General features: G+C 23.0%; 1 non-coding gene across 1 annotated transcript; it reads right to left on the bottom strand.

Moving 5' to 3' along the window:
- Nucleotides 1-383: 383 nt before the first annotated feature.
- On the bottom strand, nucleotides 384-456 carry Trnaa-cgc (transfer RNA alanine (anticodon CGC)). The gene has a single exon. It is a non-coding gene; the product is annotated as a tRNA-Ala (tRNA).
- Nucleotides 457-9,662: the final 9,206 nt, after the last annotated feature.

Here is a 9,662-nt window from a genome sequence, read left to right on the forward strand (position 1 = left end):
GTGCAAAATTGTTTTCTTGCAGTCCCTCGTGCAAATGTATGTTCGTGCAAAAGTATCGTCGTGCAATTTTGTGCCCTCGTGCTATTTTTCTACGTGAAATTTAGCTCTCTGGTGTAGATTTGTCTTCGTGCAAAAGTCCCTCTGTGCAATTTTCTGCCCTTGTGCTATTTGGTCTTCGTGCAATTTTGACGCGTTCTCATATAGTGTATTCTTTTTTTTTTTCTCAAACTTTTTTTTTAACTAGTTTTATAAGTGTTATTCTATATTAATTAATCCCATAGAATAACTATTTTCTGCTCTTTAGTAAATACTTGTAAATATTAAAATATAAGTTCATAAAAATGAACAACTTATAAGTTAAGTCAAAATAAAATATTAAAACGTGGAGATGCCGGGAATTGAACCCCGGGGCTTCACGCATGCGAAGCGCGCGCTCTACCCCTGAGCTACATCCCCACTTGTTGAGTTTATATTAAGTAGCTTTAAAAATTAAAATGTTTGCATATATCTTTGCAATGTGTGCTGCGCAGTATAAAGTTAAACAATACCAATGACTAAGTAGGCTGTCAAAATAAAAATGTTTATTGTTTTTTTTGTAAATGATTTTTATAAAATTTGTTTAACTGTGCAATACTTTTTTCTTGGCGGTTAATCAGAAAAATTTTCTTTCTGCCCGCATTGTAACTTCAAATATTCTTATTTCAATTAAATTTGAACTTTTTTCTAACAATTTAAGCTAACAAATCTTTAAAATTTTTATAAATTTAGTTTTAATTAAGACCGTAGTTAAATCACACTAAGTAAATGATTAATGATGAAGTATAAGTAAGTGACATAAAACTTCATTTATGATTAATATATAAATTTGTATATATATATATATATATATATATCATATAGGATTACTAGCGTTTTTTAAACTTTTAAAAAAATACTTCTTTCAGAACAGAATTATAGATTGTAAAATTATAGAAAACAATTATTTTTCATTAACTCAAACATTTGATAATGGAGCACTAGCATTACAGTTGTAGAACGTTTACCCACTAAAAACAGATTGAACATTTTTTTGTGATAATTCTTCATTAAAATGTATGAAAACATGCAGAAAACACTATTTTTTTTTATTAATCGTATAAATTAACAATTTACTATTTTAAATAAGTTTAATTTAGCCAAAAAATATTAATTCGAGATATTTTTAACATGTACAACAATACTTAGAAATTCAATCACAAATAAAATTGTTTACATATTGGATTTGTTTGCATAATAAGTTTATAACCAAAAGAAATTTGAAATACCACTTGGCCTGTTGGTCTAGGGGTATGATTCGCGCTTTGGTGGCGCGAGATCACGGACAGGCCTAACTATTACAATTTCAAAAAATGCCTACTAGAACTGTTTTAATTTAAATTAAGTTGTTCAGAAACAATATGTCTTTAGTTTCATTAGAAACTATCGAATCGACCTACAGATAACGTATATATAAATATTGATAAGTTGGTATGTTTTATAAACTAAAAACAATAAAACTGAATGTTAGTGTAAATTTCAATAAAAACTACTTAACTGGTTTTTCCTAATAAAATTAACAGCTATAAATAAATACTTTTAGTTTAGCAAGAATTTTTGCAGCTAAAGAAGCTTTTTGTTCAACTTATGGTTGTAGTCTGCAGTTTTTTAAAGGTTTAGTTTAATGCTAAACAGAAATTTTATAGAACATAATAAAATATGAAAAAATAAAAAACTAGTTTTTCATTCTAATTTTAAGGCCGTAAAAACTACATTTCTTCACTGTCTATTGTTTTAATTATTATAATTATAAACTGACTAAATACATTTTTTAATTTTTGAGTGTTGATAAATTTAGGTTACATGTATATGTTTATATATATATATCTAAATGATATTAATTTTTTTTTAGTTTATTGTTATATAAAATTAAAGTGTGTATGTACCACTCGATGACCGAGATTGTTAACTTATTCCTTAAACGAAAGTTTTTAAGAGTATAGTTGTTTTTCATTAAAATTCATTAATAAACTTATTTTTAACTTCTATTTTAGGAAAAAAAATAGTTAAGTTGCAAACAGAAACATTTTTTTTTGTAGGTACACTTGTTTGTTTGTTTCCTGATTTTTTTTAAAGATTCATTATTAATATAACAACTTTAGCGGACGGCTTTAAAAACTTTTTTGGTTTTAGGTAACAAAACTCTCTCGTTAAATTCATTGCGCATTAACGTGAACCAAAAGTTCGAATGATTGTAATTTAGTTATGATATTAATGTTTTAACTTTTATTTATAAAAATAGCTCTACATAGATCAAAAATCAGTATCTTTTGATTATTAGTTTGGTGCTTTAGCCAATTAAGTCATAGAGCCGCATGAGAAATTGAACATTATCATGTTTGTTATCTAGTTGAACTATTACGTCATAATTTAACGCGATGTCCTTTTTTATAGTCATAACTAAATTTAGTTTGTCATGTAATTATTGCTGTACATTTGTTAGATGATTTTTATACTTTTTCTTAGAATATCTACACATATTAAAGCATTAATTATCTTTAATTCTGGATAATCTAGTTTTATACTTTTTTTTTTTCAAACTGTAGAACTATATAACAAAATTTCCCAAACATTTTTTCAAAAGGGTCTGTTTAAATTAATAAAAAAGCTATATTCTCTTCTAACAAGTTTGCTAAAAGAACTACTTTTAAAAACGCCTTTAAAAGTTCTTTTTCTGCATTTCATCATCAACTCCAGAATATTTAGTGTAAATTTAAGTATTTCAAATTTTGACCTCATAGCTCCCCTGCGGCCCCTTTACTGCTCATGACCACTTAAATTTCTGTCATGGCCCCAAATGGGGTCAACTGGCCCACTTTTAGAAACCCTGCTATAAACAATTGAGATTTCTTATATTATATTAACAAAATGTGGTTTATATGTCTAATTTTTTCTATAGAATGATTTGTATCTATTGCTGACCGTAAAATGGAGCTTTTTGTTACTCAGTTTTTATGTTACTATAAAGCTAAACTGCTTTATAATTAAATCTGTCAGAAACTTTAAATAAAATTGAAATCAACTACTTTATCTAAGTTTGAAAAAAGTTTATTTCATTTTGTAATAAATTATATCATTTTATTAATGCTATTCCAGTTTTATTAAGTGTTTAATGTTACATAATAGTACCTATCATTGAAAAATAAAAAAAAAGAGATTATTCATATTACTTAAGTTTTATAAAAACAGTTATACATATGTAAACCCACTTATCTTCAAAAAAAATAATAGTTTTTAAATACTCAATATGTAATTTGCAAACAAACTTAAGTTTTTGAATAAAATGTTCATATTGAAATAAAACTTAATTTTTCTGCAAATAAAAACAAAAAACTATTTTCTTTACATTTTATGGCTAGTTTCTTTTTAGTTTGATCTGATATTTTAACAACATAAGATTAAAACTTCTGAAATAACAATTTTAATTTATTTATTAATAAAGTTTTTCAACTATTATTTTATTCTTTTTTTTAATAGTTTGTTTCGTTTTTTGACATAAAATTACTTAGAAAAAGTGAGTAAGCAACATGTTCACATTTCGGTCGGCCAATTACTCAATATTTCAAAACATTTTAACATCACTAAACAATATGTTTTATGAGTTCCATAAAAAGTTATTATTTATAATTGCATATAAATAAAAACCTAAAGAAGATTAAATACTTGAAGATTTATTTTAAATTTCTTAACTATGATAACAATTTTGTACTAATAACTTTATTTATTTACTAATTATATAACTTTTTAATTTTATCTAAAAATTATTTTTCATATTACATGTAGGCTTACTGTTTTTAATTTTAGCTTTAAATGTAACTAAATATTCTATATCTAGTCAGATGAACTTTTTCTATAGAAACAATTTGAGTGTAACTACTATTTCACACAAATAGTCATGTTTTATTTAAAATCAAATATTCATATCAATCTAAATTATTCTAATATTGTACACAAACTTTGTAATGTTATTCTAATTTTTTAAAATTTACACTGAAGTTGACTGAGAAAACTAGTCAAAATACGCCCATGATAGATAATATTTTAAGTATGTTATCAATGCTGCGCTCAAGAACTTTTATTAAATACAATTAAGTTAATGGTAATTTTTCTATGCATACTGTTATCTTTAAATAGTGCTAAGTAAAAAAAAGACCTTAAGTTTATATTAAACAACTCATTTTTTTATATACCAACTGAAAATTATGTTATATTAAAGCTGATTGCCGCGCAGATTTATTAGTACTTTTTAAGGTTGTCAATATATTTATTCTATATTAAAACTACTCTTTTTTAACTTTTATGAAACAAAAATTAGTTTATAAATTCTAAATAACTAAAATTTCAATTTAAAAAAATTCATTATGAAATTAAATTTTATTATTCTAGGTATACAACGGTTTATAAAATATTTTTATTATAAAGCATGATACAAAAGTACAGTGCTGTAATGAATAAAATGTTTATCGAACTCGTAAAATTTTTAAATTGTGATTAAAACATTTAAATAATTTTTTTCAGAAGTTAAAATAAAACATTTGATTATTTCAGTGTAATTTTTATAAATTATAATTAAGCAACTTTAGAAAAAATTTTTGAAAAAAAATATGTAGATTATAGTACATCGTTAAAAGTTTGGTAATATTTTTGTAGTCACCAATATAATTAAAATTAATGATGAGTTAATGAAACATTAAACAATAATAAATTATAATCTTCATTAGATTATTTTGTATTTTTTATTGCTTTACATATTTAGTTAGATGTTGTAAATAACTGTATAAAAGTATTAGCCTAATCGGTTCACAATACTTTGAAATTGTTCATTTTACATTTTTAAAAATCCGAATAAATGGTTAATTCCATTGACTATTCGAGTTTAGCATGGAGTTTGTAAAGTTTGTATGTTTTTATATTTTTAAGCTTGAATATCGATTTGATTATGTGTTTGATTAGACACTTTTATAAAAAGTTCAGCTAACTTTATACTTTAAAAACAGTATTGACACTCTTAGCTATTTTCATGAAAGAATAACTAAATGCAATTTATTAATTACATATATAGTTTGATTTTCAAGAACTATAATGTATTATAAGTACGTTCACTATAATGTTATTGTTATTAATAAAAATTCAATACGTTTACAGTAGACTACCGCTTAAGTTTGCACTTTTTTTGGTACGCACCCCGCCTTAAGTACGCACTTTTGCCTAAATTTTCAATCATTAAGTTTTTCCAGATTGTTTTATGTTTCAAGGTAGAATGGCCAACCTGCTCAGTTAGCCTGAGTAATCCTGAGTAGTCTAAAAGGCCTGAGATTGTGACAGTCCTGTTATTAAATGTTAATAAACTAATTATTTAGGGATTGGTTGCAGAAAAGTGAAAAGAATAATGGTATTTGAGCTGTAATGCTATTAAATAAATATATCTAGTTGACAAAGTTAAAAAAACCTACAAATACAAAATAGTTAAATATAATTTAATTTAAATGTATGCGCATTGATGTTCTGAAAATGTTTGGTATTTTACCTCTAACAAAACAAAATATGGAAAATATGGCTAAATATTCTTTTTTATATCATTGACTGACATTGACTTTCTATATTAAATGTATGTATTATGTAATTATGTAGAAACTTTTTTTAGAAATTATAAATCATTTTAAAATCTATTAAATAATTTTGCAAACTAGAATTATGTATTAAATGTTATTTAAATTAAAAAACTTGTTTATTTGACTTAATTATTTGGTTGCTAGTTGTAAGAAAGAAAACAAACAACTAAATTTCATATTATACCATGTCGTCAAAAAGTACGCACTACCCGTGCTAAGTACGCACTTTTTGGTCGGGTTCAATTTGCGTACTTAAGCGGTAGTCTACTGTATTATGTAGTGCTTAAAAACAAATAAAAACTTGAAATAGTTTTAAGTAATTTAATTAATGTTATATCTTTCAAGTTAACAAGTTAATTAAAGTTCATGGTTTTTACTATAAAAAATATCAAAGGGTTATCGAAACTTTCTTTTAAAATAAACTTCTTAATAGAACATTAACTATTATATTTACTTGTATTTAAAATACTTAAGTATAACTTATGTTCGTAAGTTATATACTTTCAATACGGACAACTAAGTTTTTTTTTATCCGACGACCAATAAAATAATTAAACACTGATTTTGTGGAAGTTTTTGCAAATATTTAATTAAGTTTTTTTTTGATTATGTAAACCTATTTTTTTATTTAAATGGTTGTAGAAAAACTAGAAATGAGTCTGCTTTAAAAAATTTCTAACATCTTTAAATAACAGCCAATATAGTATTAAATTAAAGAATATATAAGTTAGAAGATTTTAGATATTTTTTATTTTTTTGTATCATACTAATTTCTTTATTTAATGATGTTACTTTTACAGTAGTTTTTTTTAAAGTTATTAGTTTATAATTTAAACAAAACAAATCAAAAAATGTTTACTTAAAAATACAAATAGCTCTTTTTATTTCCTTGTAGTTAACTTAAGTAACAAATTATATTTTTTATTGTTTTAAAGAATAAAGAACAACACATTCATTGCTTGTATTAATTCTTTTAAACTTTTAAAACAAAGTTATTTATTGTAATTTTTTCAATAAGATTTGGTGTTTTTAAAATTTTAAGTATATATATAGAGTTTTCAGTTCATAATTACTAGATAAAATTATGAAATATAAATAAAAATAGTTTAAATAACAAATACTTTCGGACAGTTATTCAACATCTTTGTATTTTTTCAGTCGACAGTAGTCGAAAAATGTTTTACTGTTATATAGTTTACAGATTATTTATTCAGACTAACAACATTAAAGAAAGTTTAGAAATTCAATCTAAAATTTATAACTTTTACAATAAATTAAATGAATAACAATATATAACAGAGTTATTCTAGTGACAAGATTGTTATGTTATAAGTATAACTTAAATATAAAAAAAACTTCTCGCTGATTCTTTATTCGTAAAAAAAAGAAAACCACGGCTCATCTGTGATTTGAGTAAAAGCCTTTAAAACAGGCTTAAAAATAATTTTAAGTCAGCTAACAAAAAGTTATGCAACTTCAAAATATTTTTTTTTTATTACGATGTAAATGAAGTTTAATAATTAGTGTCCTAAACGCTTTTATCATGAAAATTGTATTCCAATAAACTAATCTTGTAAGTTTCAATAAAATAAACTAAAATATAAGTTAAAACGTTAAAAAAAATATTTTTAAGAAATTCATTAAAAAATTGATTTTTCTTTAAATCTAACCCCTATATTCTAAAACGAATGTCTAACTTAAATACTTATATTTTATTTATTAAAGTCAAAAGTACAAATTTAATTTTTTTACTTATCTAAGCTTACATAGCTAGTTTTATATTTTTTGTAGAATATTACTTTATATAAACATATATATATACATATATGTTATACTTAACATGTTATACAATTATGAAAAAAAGAAAACATATGTTAAATATCTTTGTAAATTTTTTCAAATCTTTACTTAATAGAAGCACTCAAGTTAGTTAGAAGAATGTATGTTAGTTTAAAGTAAAGTTAAAGTTATTAAACTCCTGTTGGTCTTAAGTATTGCTTATTTTACGAAGATAATTCTAAAATAAGTTTTATAAAAATCTTTTATATAGCCTGATGTTAAAACATGATTAACTAAAACACCTTTTGTTTTGTTCAATTATAAAAAAATATACATTAATATACAAGTAGTACACACTCTAAGCAACAAACAAACACATTATAAGTATAAAAATAATAAATTTCCTTTTTTTCCAAAAATTTCATCTAACTTTTAATTGATTTATTTGCTGACGAACTTAACATGTATAAAACTTTAAAATGTTCTAACTTGACAATTAATTTTTAGTTTAGTTAAAATAATGCATTTTTAGTTTCTTTAAAGCTTTTAAAAGTTAATTTAAAATGATATACATATTTTTCAGTTCATATTTTACTGAAAAAGATTCATAGTATATTATTAAACACAAAATTCAATAATTTTCGTTTAGTTTTTTTTTTTAATTTTGTTTAACTGTTGTTTATTACTAAAGATTTAAACAATTAAATGATAAAAAAACTATGTGTAATAGATCGTAAGAAACTTTATAAGTATGTGGTGTACGACTCGAGAACCGAAGAATCCTTTGTACACCAGGTTCTTAAACCAAAATTTTGCAGCGCTTTTTAAAATGTTCAATATACAATATATATATACATTATGAACTTTAACTATTGTTTATATTCAGCCGCATAAAGTGTAAAAATATTTTCGAAGAATATAAAGTTATGTAATAATAAAAAAATGAGGTTTTAATAACTAGTCTTTCATATAACAAACATGTCTAAACTTTTAAAATATGTTACCTCATTTTAATCGATTTAATAAATGTATACACATTCTATTAATTTATAAGAGATATATTCACCAAAGAATTCAACATTCATCATTTTTGTACTTTCTGTAATAATAAAATAGTATTTTCAAGTATATGAAAACTTTTAAAATATATACAAATATAAAATTTGTGACAATTCTCAATATAACAAGAATTTGCAAAGTTAAGAACATCTGCATCGTGAAAGGACATTTTTTATTTTATTATTTTATAATATGTCGACTTATTTTTATAAAAAAAAGTCAACCAAATTACCTTTGCTCTTTTTGATTACTTAAACCTGTATTCCCCTTGATTTAGATCCGTTTGGACATAGTTTGATTTTAAAACTTCGACTAAATCTTAAGCTTTTATTCAGAAGTTGTATAAACTAAACAAGTTTATCTTTTAATAATTTTAAACAATTATATAATAAAAAATAGTCAAAAGAAGTAACTTTTACAGATTTCTGATATTCATAACTAGTAATTTTAATTCTTATTGCACAAATATTTATATGGTACACTTTATAATATATAACTAATATACAAATAATAAAAAAGTTACGTATTTAAAGTCTAAAATTGTAAAACCAGAAAATTTTATTTTCATTGTAACAATAAGTCTTATCACATATTACAAAAGTAAATAATATATAAAGGTAACAAAAGTATCACATTCATGTTATAACTTGTTTCTAAAAAATAAACTAAATCTAAATAACTAACTACATTTTTAGTATATTTATGGTTTATTAAACAAGAAAAAAAGCTTAAAAAACGCTTGGTCTTTAAACATGGTTCACAAAAAATCTCTATGTTATTTAATCGTATACCACTTGGATATTATTAATATTTTGGTAAGTAAACTCAATTAAAAAAAGTTAAATAATGGTTTACAAATTAGAAGCCTACTAGTCACTAACATTTTTTGATAGAAAGTTAAATAAAAGTAATAAAAATTAGAACATTTTATCTATATAAAAAAAACTTTATATTTTTTAAACTGGATTAAAAACTAGAAAATAAATAAATTGAGCCTATATCGTAATGTAATAAATATGTCATTAAGAGATTGCTCTTTAGTTCACAAATCTAGAATAAGTGGACGATTGAGGTCGTCTTCTTTGAAAACTACCTGTTCATCTTCTATTGTTGCGTATCTTATTGTATTCAAGTAAA

This window comes from Thalia democratica, unplaced genomic scaffold (genome assembly GCF_965202585.1).
Source record: "Thalia democratica unplaced genomic scaffold, ktThaDemo2.hap1.1 HAP1_SCAFFOLD_49, whole genome shotgun sequence".
Lineage (NCBI taxonomy): Eukaryota > Metazoa > Chordata > Thaliacea > Salpida > Salpidae > Thalia > Thalia democratica.